This window comes from Pteropus medius, unplaced genomic scaffold, assembly GCF_902729225.1.
Source record: "Pteropus medius unplaced genomic scaffold, Ma_sr-lr_union100, whole genome shotgun sequence".
NCBI classification, from domain to species: domain Eukaryota; kingdom Metazoa; phylum Chordata; class Mammalia; order Chiroptera; family Pteropodidae; genus Pteropus; species Pteropus medius.
In genome coordinates this window covers 3,175,441-3,191,389 of record NW_024342473.1, presented here as the reverse complement: position 1 = coordinate 3,191,389, position 15,949 = coordinate 3,175,441, and the positions used below count along the sequence as shown (strand labels likewise).

At 32.5% G+C, this 15,949-nt stretch overlaps 1 protein-coding gene across 13 annotated transcripts in view; it reads right to left on the bottom strand.

The window, feature by feature from the left end:
- NLGN1 (neuroligin 1) overlaps positions 1–15,949 on the bottom strand; it is a 957,494-nt gene that overhangs the window by 549,618 nt on the left and 391,927 nt on the right. The gene's annotated exons all lie outside the window — the stretch shown is intronic.

Below are 15,949 nucleotides of genomic sequence, written 5' to 3'. Positions count from 1 at the left end.
TACCCATCTATCAGTTAAACACAAGAAGAAAGGAAATTCAAAAGAAAACATATAAGACTTTCAGGTACCACACTTAGCCTTCCAGATCAATATTGGGGTGCGGAGCTGCTGTGATAAGGAATTTTGACAATACAGAAATAAACGCATATAACTCCTAGCTAAAAACAGACATGCAAATGATAAAAGCGGTAAAGAACCCCTCACTGCCCCCCTGCCCCCCAAAAGGCACACAAAAAAGCCCAGAGAGTCATAAATAAGCAGCAACAATACACACATCAAGATTTGAAGTTAGCAATCCTCTAAAATTTGTGAATCAGGGATCAAGGCATCACAATGTCCCTTCTATGTAATAAACCCAAAGTGTTAGCTGGCAAAGAAGACTCTACGGCCCAAGGCTATTTTTTGAACTGCTGCTCTGGAAGGTTCTAAGTGCTAAATGATTCTGGTCATACTTACTTGCTTTTTAAATGACTCCCACATGGTAAATATTTCTGACATACCCTTGTATACACCAGGTAGATGGTTATGTCAGACAGCGACTTTCATATCAGCTCTCACACAGTGTCGACACTTCAGCAAAAAAGAGTCAGCAATAGAACAGACTTAGAAATCACCACTTGCTTACTTGAAAAAAATTACAATACAAATGCCTTTTCTTTAATACACTTTGTTTTTAACAGCTTATACATAACCATTAAATATAATACGAGAATACATATATCTTAATTTGGCACGATTCTAAATTCTAAAACTCCTCAATGTTTGTGTTTTATTTTCACTGGATATTTTATTATTACTCGCACTAGTTATTGCTCACAATGACACTAATGGTAAGCCAGGATTCTTTGCTTAAAATATAAAAATAGAGGGAATAGAAATTAAAGCACTCATTTGCCTAATGAGACAACTCTAGGCTTCTAGTTTCTGGTGTTACATTTCTCTATAAAGAAGATAGGACTGCAATAATTGTCTTTGTCTTCACAGAAGTGTCAAATGAGACTATTTGGGAAATGTATTCTCTCTGAATAAATATCTTATTTTATAGGATAGTTTTACAAATATCTTGATGATACATCTCCATTCTATGCATGTGTATAAATCATATAGATATAGTACTTTAAGAATAAATTACAATGTACATTATATACCACACACAGATATTATGGTCCAATGGATTATTTCAGGTCTCCCCTTAGAGACAACTGTTCAACAGCACTGGAATAGACACCATGCCTTCATGCCCTAGAAACACGGCCCTGGGGAGGGTCTAGGAAGATTAACGCACAAGAGATTATTAGTTTAGCAGCACTATTAGCTTTGAAACAAAGCAAATTAACAAGAGAGTTAATCTTCTTCACCCTGACTGATTTTTGCCAGCTCTTCTAGAGCATGTACAACTGAGACTGGACACATTAGAAGTCATCTGATTGAACAGGAGGGTTCTGTGCTACTTTCAAATTAAGGTTAGAGTAGTAAACATGGTTTAATATCGACATTATAAATAGGATTATCCTAGTATGTAAAGAATTCAGATTACCATCGTTGTAGGTCAGTATTCTAGATTTTAACCTAAGAATCTGGATTGCTTTTCTTATTTCTCATCAATAGTTGTCTGTCCCAAGCTACTTCTCTTTTCTACAAAGTAATTAATGGAATTGCACCCAATAGAGAGTCAATGAAAGAGCTTATTATAGCTTCCTAATCACGCACCTGATAGCAATAGACCTAAGGAAAATGAGAAGCAGTGGGACCTGTGTCTGCAAAGGCCCAAGATCCCCCTAATTGCTAACAGGTGTATGATGTGGTATCTTGAACTAACGGTATAAATATGTACAGCCACAGCCATCTACTAATATATAGACGGTCACCATGTCCATTAAGTTACTTTAACTTAAATATACAAGTTATGCCATTTTTCTTTCCTTAATTATCTATGTTGTATTAGTAGGATTAATAAAACATAATTTCTTCCTTTCCTGGGTTTTGGTTAAAGTGTCTATATACTTTCAAACTTAGGTTTATCAATCCCACAGTAATAACAGGCATAATCTGCTGTCACATTTATTAGCTTTTATAAGAGAAAAAAACAAAGTAATAAGAAACGTTGGGGAAGAATATTGCCAAAGAGGATCACCATCCAGTACTTTTCAAAATTAACCTTTTTTATTGCTCCCTCTCTCAAGAAGCTTTGGTGTATGTAGGTATTCATGTGAATATGTCTGTATTTAATGTTACTAAGAATGAAGTGAATGAATCTGGAATTTTGCAGTGGGATAATTCCATTCTTTTTTAGCTGAAGGCAAAATATATATACCATATTTTAAAACATTCTAAAACAAGAGTTTGAATCGGGTTTCCAACTAATGATTTTAAAGAAAACTCATTTACACTTTAAAAGAATAAATTCAAAGCAAACACTTTGTATTAGATCTCAATACTCTCCAACACACCTTAAAATGACAGCTCAGTGCCTTTGAAAGAGGCAACATTTCACTAACAAGAGAGAGCAGACAATAGTACTATTTTGGAAGCTACAATGTAGAAAAACAAGAAGTACTTAGCTTAGAAAAGTCAGTTCCTAAACTATCAGTAGAGAAGGTCAAAAACCAACCCAATTTGCACTGCAGAACTCCAAATGTCCCAAGAATCGGCAGCACAATAGTTGCAAGGATGGTGAATGCAAACCTGAAAACTGCAAGATTGTTTGAAAATGTATTTAAAGCAGTATTCCCAGATTACCTCATTCCCAGAATTTAAGGCATACCTGAGATACCATAGTGAATGGCACCCAGGGCTCAAACACACTGTGAGACCCCAAGGCTCCTTTGCTATACAACTTCTTTAGTACAGTTAGATTATTAAACCGTATGTTTTCCATGAGAATATTTAAAATTTATGCTCATTTTTTATTTCACAGTTTTCAAAACATTTTATATTTATTATCTAATATAATTGTCACAACCATTATCTCCAGTAGGTAAAACAAAATAATATCTATTTTTACATGAGGAAGAAATTGAGGTAAAATTAATCAACTTACCAGTCGTGAGATATTGGATAGTGGCATTGGAAAGTTTTCAAATCTCAAATTTGTTGTAGTTTAGATTGCACTTTGATCTCTTCCCATAGGTCTACTTTTCCAGGAAAGTGATTTGCCATCATTGGTGTTTTTAACAATCTCTTGAGAACCTTGATTGAAATAATCCAATCCTAAAGATTTTTATTGAGTAAGACTGAGGTGAGGAACTGAATAATTAACAATTTATTTCAGATGATTCTAACGCAGGTGGTAGGGAACCAATCTCTGAGAAATACTTCATTAAATATTCTAATTGTCACCAGAGCAGAAAGCAATCTATCTGGACCACATTAGACAAGTCTCACCAAAAAGAAATGAATGAACAAAATAATTCTAACCCCAAAACCAACTAACACTTAAACTGAATGACATTATCAAGAATGGTTGGGTTATGAGGAACATATGCAGCTTTTGCAAAAGCTCTATAGGAGATATTTTTCCTGGATAGATAGAAACCATGCAAGAAATGCTTTTCAGAATTCAGTACAAGAAAAAGCAAATAGTCATCGATTCTAATTAACTTTAGAATAGTCTCTATTTTAATCAATGTTCCTCTTTATCATGCTTACCAGGAAGTTCAAAACTAAATTTAATATAAACTATCAAATTAAAATAAACATTTTAGACATATATACTTTTTCACTAAGAACCTCACCCTCACATACACTCACATATAAGTTTGAGCTTTTTTTATTTTAATTGTCATATTATACATGAATTTTAAAAAGCTATCTTAAAATCATTTGGTAACTAGGCAGGGTATAAATTATAAATAAATACGCCTGAGAAATAAGTAAACAAATTCATGCAGAAATAATTTCAACATGAAGAAAGAACAAGGAGCTAGAGATTTGCAGCAGTAGATTTTTTTTCAGAACGTAATTCTTTCAGGCACAGTTGGTAAATATACCTGTCATATATGCTTCCAAAAATGTAGCTCTAAATGATAACATACTGAGAGAAAAACAAATCTTGGGAATGCAAAATTCATTTGTTATAACCAGTTTTGCTTACACTCTCTCGAAATAGCCATCTGTACTAAAATGTGTACATAACAGAATGGGTTGCTGCAATACAAAAAGATTTGTATATATTTAGACCTTGGAACATTCTAAGGGCTTGAAAACTTTTCAAAAGCACCTTTCTTACTTGCTACAGAGATGCTACACTTAAGGGAAGAGGAGTTGATGTAAATGAAGAGCGGCTGCTTAAATAAATCCTATTATAATGTCAGTCCTATGTCTCTTTTCTTTTTTTTCCCTGAAGTACTTAGTTATTCCCCCGCTTCTGAGGTCTTCCATGCCTTTTAACAGTTTCATGACACTAACTATATGCAGATATTTTCCTGTGTGCTTTATAAATATTAGCTCATTTAATCTTCATAGCTAACTACAATGTAGGCAAAACTTCCCTAAATTCACAAAGCTAATGTGGAAGAACAGGGATCTGAACCCAAGCAGTCTGGTTTCAGTATCTATGACCATTGAATATGCTACTGACTCTACACCGTATATTTGACCGAAAGGGCAATGCCTGAACAGAGAAAATGGGGTTGTGCATTAATTCCTTACCTCCTATGCAAATTGGGATAACATCTATCTACATTTTCCATTTTAAACAAATGCCTAAAGAATCTTCTTGCAAATATTAGACATCTATAGATGCTTACTTTATTTTAGAAAAAAAAAATGTTTCAAAATGTATACATGGTTCCTCAATTGTGAGATACTTCTTTGGTTTAATAATAGATTTGGGGGGAAGGAGAAACACCATATTAACACCACATATATGTCAATCATAAGAAGTATTCAACATGATAAATATTAAAATGTAAATATTTTAGTGCATGTGAGAAGTTAAAATAATATCTACATAGTTTTAATTCTAAGGTAATTGCTCTGGCAATCTATCGCTATATAATAAATTATACCAAATATTAGTGCCTTAAAACAGTAATCGCCTTTAGTAATTATTTACTTTCTTTAAAAATCCGAAATTTGAGTAGAGCTTGGTGGGGATGGTTCATTTCTCCTCTATACTGCATCAACTGGGGTAACTCAGGAGGCTGGAGAACCCACTTGTAGAAGACCCACTCCAGTGGCTGGCTAGAGAGCAGTGGCTGTTGACTCAGCCAGAATTTGGGCCAGAATCTTTTGTTCCTGTCCATGTGATCTCTCCAAGGAGCTGCTTCTGCTTCCTCATAGCATGGTTTCTGGGTCCCAAGAGGTACCAAGAGACCTGGAAATTATCCATGACACTTTCTCTGCCCTAGCCGCTAGATCCAGAATGTCACTTCTGCTACATTCTGTTAGAAAATTAAGTCACTATGGCCAGTTCAAACTTAAAGGAATGGGAATTAGATTCCATGACTTCATATGAGTAGTAAAGAATTTTTCAATAGTAAAGAATTTTCAGCTATCTTCAACCAGCCATATCAATATGTAACTTGAACATGATATCTATAAAAATGTTAAGTTTTGATTTTCTTGAGCTAAATAAGTTGATGCTAAAGTTAACACAAGAAAATAAACATGCCATAGCTAAGGAATCCCTAGATTATATTAATTGGGTACTAGTCCTGCCAGATATGAAAAAATCTACAGCCTCCACAATTAAAACTATATGATGCTTTTCCAATGGAACAAAATAAAAGACCAGAGATATACTCAAAAATCTGTGAAAAGTTTAGTTTATGGTAAAGATAGTATTCTAAATCAATGAGAAAAAGATAGATTTTTAAAATAAATTATGTTGAGACAAATGGAGAGTCATTTTCAAAACAAATCTGCTCTGAACCTAACATTACTCACCAGACTACATTCCAAATGAAACAGACATTCAGGTGAAAAAAATAAAAAATAAAATAAACCATATATACTAGAAGGAAATATGTGAAAAAATTATTTTATAAACTAATTGTGGGGAAAGCTTTCGTAATTATAACTAAATATCCAGAAACAATAAAAGTGTGATGTTTAATTACGATTAAATTTTTTATGTTCTAAAACACCATAAGGAAAGGCAGAAGACAAATTACTAACCAGAAAAAATGTTTGTGACTTATGTCACAGAAAAAAGCTATTTTCTTAATATATAAAGAGACTCTAAAAATTCAGACCAGAGGGACAGAGGCTAAGAGAGACTGACAGAGAGATGAAAAGACAATATTGAGAAAAAGAGTTAGTGATTATCTTTGAACATATCAAAAGGTACTCAATCTCATTAACAGAAAGATACAAATTTAAACTAAAATGTAATATCACTCCTAACCTGTCAAGTAGATAAAACTTCAAGTTTGGCAACAAACACAAAGGCGAGGCTGTGGGAAAACAGCTAGTCTGTAGGTTGCTGCTAGGAATGTAAAGAGTACAAGCACATGGAGGAAACACAATATCTTCCACAGCAAAAGCAATTCCACTTTAGGAATTCATTCTTAAGATAAATTCCCAATAATAAAAACCAATATGTGCAACAGGTTATTCATTGTGTCATTATTTGCAAAGTCAAAATAGTGGAAATCATCTAGATGCCATCTGTAGGAAAATGATTTGAGTAAAGAATAATAAAAGAGAAGTATGTAGCTGAAAAGTAAATAAAAATAGCAATAAACTGTTATATCAAAGTAAAAAAAAGAAAAAAGAAAGAAAACTGTAAGAGTGTAAATAAATAGATATTGTGAGGTATGCCACATTTTGAATAAGAAATCAGAAAAAAATAATATGAAAAAACATTTGTTTCTTTTTGCAAAAAAGAAATTAAGAAAGTAATTTCTTCTCTACACAGGTAAGTGGATATAGAGAGTGAAGGAAATTATAGGGGAAATTTTGCATATATGTTTCTATAATTTTATCTTTTGGACCGTATCAATATTTTACATATTCAAAACATAAATTAATGAGGATGAAGAGGCAAATCATAAAATTCAATCTGAGCACAAACAAATATTTATTGACCACCTTTTCCTTATTAGGCACCAGAGATATAAGAATTGGACCTCTCTGGTTTTCTTTTGGTAACAGTAGTACAGGTGTGATCCTAAAACATTCTCCCCTTCATGGTAGTCCTCTCTCTCTCTCTCTCTCTCTCTTTCTCTCTCTCTCTCTCTCTCTCATTTTCTCTCTCTCTCTCTCTCTCATTCCTAAGATTAAAACAATGATTATGTACTCTGATCTAGTTAGGAACCAGTTTTCACTATGAGTGGAAAGCAAATACAAGTATAGAATGTGGAAAGTTGAGAAAGAATCCTATGGTATTGCATTTGAATTTGAGATAGTGATGTGAATGTAACATTTGTTTAAAATGCTTTATTGGGGTATAACTGACATATAATAAATTGCGCATTGTTAAAATTTATAATTTGATAAGTTTTAATATATGTATATGCCCATTAACTATCACTATAATAAAAATTGCATTCATACTTATCATTTCCCACAGTTTTCTCATATTCCTTTGTAATACCTGTTTTGTCCTTTCTGTCTAAAATCCACCCCACCCCTCGCAGTCACTTATGTTCTTTCTGTAACTATAGATTAGCTTCATTTTCTAAAGTGTTATATAAATGGAATTATTTAGTACATACTCTTATTGGCAAAAAGAGAGCCTGACTTCTTCCATTTAGCATAACTGAGAGTCACTCATGTTTTTGCTCGTTTAAATAGTCAATTATCTTCTCAAGAGATTTAGATAATAAGAAAAAAATTATATATTTACAAATATGGTTACTATTTCCAATACTCTTCATTTCTTTGTGTAGATCTATGTTTCTATCTGGTATTATATTTCTTCTGCTTCAAAGATTTCCTTTATCATTTCTTACAGTGCCTGTCTATTGAACATTAATTCTTTAAGCTGCTATTATTTCATATGGTTTTTAAAATATATTTTGTTGGATATAGGGAATTCATGGTTTACAGTTTTTAAGAAATACTCTGAAGTACTTTGCTCCTTATCTTTTTGCTGATATCACTGTCTTTTTTTCTCTGTATATCTATAATGTCTTCTTGTTCTCAGATGCTTTTCACATTTTCACATTACCATTGGTTTTGAGCAATTTGATTATGATGTGCTTGTCATTTTTTAATGTTTCTTGTGATTGGGGCTCACTGAGCTTCTTGGATCTGTAGATTTATTATTTTCACCACCTTTGAAAATTTTTCAACAAATATTTTTTCAAATATTTTTTTCTGTAGCTCCTATTTTAGTGATTCCAATTATTTGCATAGCAAGTCTTTTGAAGTTGTGCCACAGATCACTGATATTCTGTTCATTTTTCTGAAATCTCCTCTCTAGGTTTCATTTTGAATAGTTTCTATTCTTATATCTTCACGTTCATGACTTTTCTTCCACAATGCTAATTTGTCATTATCTCATCGATGTATTTTTCATCTTACATATTGTAGCTTTCATGCTTAGAATTTAGATTTGAGCCCTTTTTCATATCTTCCATTTCTCTATTTAACTTTATTTAAACATCTGGAATAGGGTTATAATAAGTGTTTCACTGTCTTTGTCTGCTAATTCAAACATCTTTGCCAGTTTCAGTTTAGTGTCAATTGACTTTTTTTCCTCATTAAGGGTCATGTTTCTCTTTTCCTTTCATGCCTGGTAACTCTTGATTGGATGCCAAACATTTTGAATACTTGTTGAGTACTAGATATATTTATCTGTAGTGCTATAAATATTCTTGAGCTTTGTTCTGTGTTTCTGTTAAGTCAAACAAACAAACAAACAAACAAACAAAACAGTTTGGCCTTTTAAGTCTTGCTTTAAGAAGTGTTAAGTAGGTACAGAGTAGCGCTTAGTCTAGAGCTAATTATTTTCCCCATCTACTGAGGTGAAAATTTCCTAAGTGTTCTACCCTGTGCCTCATGATTTATGAGTTTTCCCAGTCTGGCTGGTAGGAACATGCATTGATTCTAGTCCTGTGGGTGCATTGTGCACTATTCACTTTAATACTTTCAGATAATCCTTTCCCTGGCCTCTCCTTTTTACTCACATGCATGCTTTAATCATTGTGCTGAATATTTTAGGGAGAGCCTCTGAAGATATCTGGGCTTCTGTGTACAATTCTCTTACCTTTGTATGCTATAGCCCTCTTGATCTCTTAGATTTCATTTGTCCAACTCTGGGAATTGGTTCAATTCCATCTCGGTTTCCCTTCTCTGTGCTATGATCTGGAAACTCTCTCAAGGGACAGTTGAAGGGCTCACTTTGTTTGTTTCTGTTCCTTAGAGATTGTTCTCTTTCATTTTCATTTCCTGGCATCAATCGTCTAAAGTCCCTGGTTTCATATGTTTTGTCTTGTTTTGTTTTATTTTTTTATTTTAGGCAAGTGGTAAATCCAGTCTTTATTACTCCATTTAGTCAAATGAAAAGTGAACTCATGACATTTAAAGAAATGTATTCCAAACAGCCCACTGAAAGCATCTAAATCAGAGATTGACACACTTTTTTTTTTTTTCTGTAAAGGGTCAAATAGCACATAGTTTAGGCTTTGCAGGTCATATGATTACTCATAACTTCTTAACTTTGTCATTATAGTGTGAAAACAGCAAAGATAACTCCAAAACAACTGAGCATAGGTATTCCAATAAAATGTTATTTCCAAAAGCAGAAAGAAACTAGATTTGGCCCACAGGTCCTAGATTATCTATTTTTGGACCAGATCAATGCCACCCCAGTATCTCAGATATGATGGGAATTGTCTTAATCAAGTTTTTCAAATATCGAGTATTATCAATAATAGGATATCCTTGCATTAATTGCCTCCCAATAGAAGTAAATAACATTACCTAAATAACATTCTTTCCCAGAATGTTTAAACTGATCTAACTCTGATAAAATAACCGAGCAAATACTGAATGTGGGTTATTATGAAAAACACTTGGAGTGAGCCATTAAAAAATATGTTATAAAAAAAAAAATTAGAATGTGGGGCAACTAGATTAAGACATTAAATCAAGGTTTATGAATTTTGATTAAAACTTTGATGAAAATTCAAACACTGAAGTTATAAAAAATTATTGGAACAACTTGGTAAATTTAAACATGGACTGGCTTTAGAGTCAATCTGATCGCTAAATTGTTTCATTTAATAATTTTATTAAGAAATAATTTTGGAGATAATTTGCAATTTATCTTTTATATGTAATATACTTGGTATATTATGCATATCATGTACTTGAAAAGTGACACATCAAGCAATTGCAGGAAGTTGATTACGAAGGTTTTTTATCCCCAGGAATGGATTAGAATATCAGAATTTAAACCATTGCTAAAGCTACACATGATAGGAGGAAGGCAAGCAAAGAAAGAAAGGCAAACAAAGAGAGAGTGAAAAAAAGGCAGCAAAGACAAAAAGATGAAAGAAAAAGAGGAAGAGAAAGAAAGGAAGGAAAAAGATAATACAAACAAGAGAAGGAAAAAGGCAGGCAGATAGTTGCATAGTGAACATTATAAAATGTGCATGACTCCCCAGGGGAAAGCTGCTTTCCTATCCAGAACATAGGCTGCCAATCTCGCATTCACCCAGCCCCAAATTCTGGCATCAGCCTTGACCTTTCTCTAGCTGATTTTCAGAATATTTAATTTAGTAGCTCAGGAAACTCATTGTTAAGTCAAAGGAATTTCTAGTTCTGTTCTGATCACCTTAAAAATGATCTAGCCACTACCTTTCTGTACTTCATTTCCATTTTCAGTAACTAGATCTCTATGTCAATTGCCCATGTCTCACCATGCCTTGTTCTGCCTTAACATCCATCAGTTTTCACGAGACCAGAGTGCTGAAGGGCCACCCAGTAGTACCTGCCCTCAGAGATACCTCAACAGTTTGTCTGCTTGCCACTGTTGCTTGCTGCCAGACTAAGTCCTATAATCTTCACTCTACTTCTAACTCGTTAGCTACCCGCCTAGTAGAAATTCCAGGACCGAAAGACACCAAATAACTACTTCGTCCCATTGGGTGGGTATGAGAGAGAGAGCTGCGTGACAGCCTTTCCCTAGGATACTATTCTACCTGAGCCAGAGAAAAACTATTTATTGATTAGATTTTTATTCTCAATAATCAGTCTCATTCACATTTAGAGCCAGAAAGCAAGCATAGTGAAATAAAATTTTAACTGGGTAAAGTATCTTATACCATTGATTCAATTTCAACAACACTATCTTCCCTATCCCTACAGCACTCCCAATCCCTTTAGTATTCCTGTTTAGTATACAAAACAGATAAAAATAATACCACGCCATGATAATCACTCATTTTAAGGTTTCAATTTTTTTCTATTTTTCTATTATAAGTGCTTCTCCCTTCTTTATTCAAAAAATAAAACCTCATAATTCATATTTTACATGAATGATTCACCTTTGGTAACACTAAATATGAATATGCTAGAATTTAAAAGTATGGGTGGTACCAATCCTGGAGTTAAGTTTGAACTTTTCCTTAAATTCTCTCTTCTTTGCGTTTTTAATGTTATGAATATACATCTCCAATTTATGTAACATTTCCTTCAGTGTGTGGCAATACCTTCCTGTCCTATATGCTTATATTCTATCAACTAGGAAAGCAATTACTGCCTATAATTAGTACATGCAAATTAATACATGAAAAGTATTCTTCTCTCCAAAGCTCCTCTGGATACTTTTCACAGTGTTCTTACAGGAGAAATTATCATATAGTCATGAGATTCAAATCATATTTTAAAAAACTAATATTTCCATAAAGAGGACTTCCTTCACAGAGGCTCCCTCTCTGACAAAATAATCAATTACATGTAAGAGGTCTTAGGATTAAAACTCGCATTTTCTCATCTAATTGCTCCTTGCACAGTAGGTATCTACTCTTCAAAAGAGGAACAAGTACATCATAGAGATTAAGAGACCCAATATCACATATTCAATAGGAGGAAACTGTTAAAAAAATAAAAACAGTATTTATAAGAATATGATCTTAAATTTTATTTTTAAATCTATGTATATATTTATTCTAATAATGCTCCCAAACCTGCAACTTATTGTCTCTTTAATTTTATAACAATTTTTGTATAACCTTTTCCTATTAAAATGTAAAATCAACATCTGTCTACCAAAGTTGACTGAACCATCACTCATTTTACACCCACTTCATTTCACAGCTACGATTACACTTTCTCAAAACAGAGACACAGCCAGGCTTTTTCACCTTTATGGCTACATAAAGAAATACTCTAATAAATGCATTTTCCCATCTATTCATTGGTTGGAAAAAAGAAAAAAGAAAAATTCTACCAATGAATATGAAGTGGCATAAAATCAGAGTTTTATCCGGATGAATAAGAAAAACATATCTAAAATTTTATCTCTCTGGAAGATGCAAAGAAAATTAACATTTCTATGAAAATCTACCAATATACTTGATAGTATATATCTTCAACTGCAGTGAGTGCTTTAACATCAAAGTTTCACAACTTTCCACTTCCACATGTTGTAAGGTAAGAAATGAAATGAAACAACATCTCTGGTGATTTTTATCTGAGTCCAGAGGGCTAAATCCAAAATAAAGATACAGAGAAGCACAAGCACTCATCGAAGTTTATATCCTACACGCATACTATGGTCACCAAGGCACCCGAAAGAAACCAGTTTCATAGCTCCTTCTAATAGTATAGCTGGTCAATGTAATTTCTCCATGGTCTTCTCATCCATAACTCACTGCTAAATTTTAAGGCATCAAAGAAACTTCCTTGCACTCAGTTTCCAGAGAACAAACACCTTCGATATGTAGACATGCCTCATAATGTCACAATATCTAAGTATACTAACCATTAAACAATGCTTGTGAAAGCTTTAAAAGTTATAAAAATCAAATTCTGATTGCATTGGGAGCCTTAAATAAATATACTGTTATTTGCATAGTTTTTAAATGTTATTTGTCTGACTATTTCATGGTAACTAAACTAAAAGCATATAAAAACTTACATATAAAGGAACAGTGGTAAAAATCATTTTCTATATGATTCACGTCATGTGGGTCACTCAATCTGAATGCTATTTGAAGGCCAATTATGGACTATTCTGACCATTGTTTTCTTTATTTGTTATGATAGCAGAACAAATGAAAAAGCAAGAAGAAACTAAAATTATCCTTAATATTTTAGACTGAATATTCCCAAAGGTATCTGATAATAAACTGTCTCTTAGATATAGTTACCTAATCGCTCCATGAACAAAATGCTAAGAAGTCACATAGGCCTCTAATTATTTCCCTTGACTTTCATATTTTAGAGATAGGTGAGTCTCTACACAGCCAAGTCCTTTTCTTGGGAACAAAGTGTTCCATATCGTCTAGTGTGTACTGTTCAGCCAAGGTAACAATTTTCTTACGAATTTATCACAAAGTGACTTGGATTATATTATTCACAATCAGATTAACATACGGAGACAAAAAAAAAAAATTCCCCAAATTATCTTATTTCTATTTGTAGTTTGAATCATAAATTAACAACTGACAATATATTTTTTATATTTGTTTAGGCATAGAACTGTCAAAAGACACCCAAAAGTCCTCTATTCACTAGACCTCTGTTCACTAGAAGTCATTTTCATCCTAATCCTTTATTTTAGATTCTAATTTTATTTGTTATTATAATCTTATTTATTATATTTCTTAATGGCCCCAATACTGTACAAATTCAAAATAAATATGAGTCATTGTATTATCTAGAAGACAACTATCCTTTCCATCTTTAAAGTTGTATCGAGTTAGCATTAAATTCCCACTGAACTATTTTCCAGCTAGTTCCAGGAATAAGTAAAAACTGAAAATAATCGTGTTCTGAAATTCCAGATCATGAACCCAATTCATTCGGCTTACAAATTTATGGTTATATATACCATAGAAAGTCCTAGTCTAAAGAGTTAAAAAAAAAATACACTAATAATGAGGAATGAGGAATGTTCTGTTTAATAATAAAATATAAAAGGAAGGAAGGAAGGGAGGAAGGAAGGAGGAAGAGAGAAAGGGAGAAATCATAGTTGTATTTTACATATGCCATTTTTTTCCTTTTACCAACTAATTACATTCTACTAAACAACAAATTAATAAATGCCATTGTTGTTATCTTCTTATTTTTCAGTAGAAATATAGAAACTACAGTAGGCTACCAAATACAATTTAGAAACTGAGAATAAACCACTGCCATTCTTGATATCTTTGCATGGCCAATAAGTAAACTACCATTTTTCTCTGCTTGGAATTGCACATCATAAGCCTACTTAATGTTCTTGATCATTGCCGTATCTAGGTATTAATAAATCCAATAGTAAAAAAAAAAAATCAGTAAAAATGTGGGTTTCATTTTACTGAACATAAAATTCAGTCTTTTTAAAAAGGTTTTATCAAATTAACTTAACTCCCCATAGACACAGTTTATAATAATTTTGAGGAAGAATGAATCTTATTTCAAGCTTTCATTGATATAAAAAAAAGTCTTCTAATTAATAACAGTAATGAAAAAATTAAGATAGAAAAGGAAACTTATTTCTGTGTATACAAAGCACCCCAACAAAGGAAGAGAATTCACATTTTAGTCAGTTCCTCAAATAGCCTAGTGAGCATTCATTTCCGGAAAAGTGTCTTCTGAAATCATTTTCTTCAGAAAAATCTTGTATATTTCTATGAGAAATGCAGTTAAGATACTACAGATACTTGTAATTGTTTTTCTCTTCTAACAAATAGAAAAAATGAACCCAAACTTTCAATTCAAAACAGAATAGAGGAATAACATTATTTCAAAAATAGAGGGCTCTGCTACTATTGCCATTATGCTTATTTCATATTTATTAGAGAACTAATGAAAATTAATATAGTAAACAGGAGCTCCCTTGTCTTTATCCTCTATCTGCAGAAGCAGTATATCTGCAAAAATAATAACTCCCTATAAACATAAGTTACTTAATATCTCCAAGCCACATAAAGAAAGTGAAATAGGTACGGCAATGCCTCTTTCACAGGGAGATTCTGGATAATGGATGGTATGTGTATAAGAAGCAAATAGCAGATAGCAACATATAAATAACCTGTAGATACTTTTGTTATTATTTATGGTGTTATATAACTATTAGTATTTTTAGGCAAAATAAGTGTTTGTGCATGTAAAAATAAAGCAATTTTACTATTGATGACTTTATTTTTTGTGTTTTATATTTTAGAAGAGATCCAAAATTAAATTAACCTACCCATGTGTCACAGTGGTAAAATTACTACATTGTGTAGCAAAGCACTTTCTTCTTGTCTTCTACATGTCCACTCAGATATTCTATTGTCATTTCAAGGGTGCATCCCTGACTGTGCTTCCTCCATCTCAGCATTAGCCCCTTCTCTGCCCCATCCTGGTCTCTCTCCATCTCTGATCGAGATCAGCACAGAGAAAAAATATCTTACAGCTCTTCTTGTTTACTTTCTTTCCCAGTTCCAATTCTTCTTGCGCACCAATGACTGAACAACCTTCCTAAAGCCTAATTCTCACTAAGAGTAATAAATAAGCCGAATTACAAATAGGCTAAATACAATAATGCTTAGTGTGCATTTTAAAATATATTTTCAAGGCAAGAATTAATTAATGAATCATGGTACATTCCTCTTACTACATATATATTAAATATTAGTGGAAAAGATATGTATTATTGATGTGGAAGGAGGTCTACAATTTATTGTTAATTTTTTTTATAAAGCAAATTGCTGAATAAGATTTATTATGTCATTGTTTTGAAAATAAGTTATCTATTTATCTACTTATTCATATAATAACTATTTGAAATATGTGTGTAAAAATATATTACATGAAACAGTAATACATGTAAATATAAGAGATTATAAATTTGTATACAGTG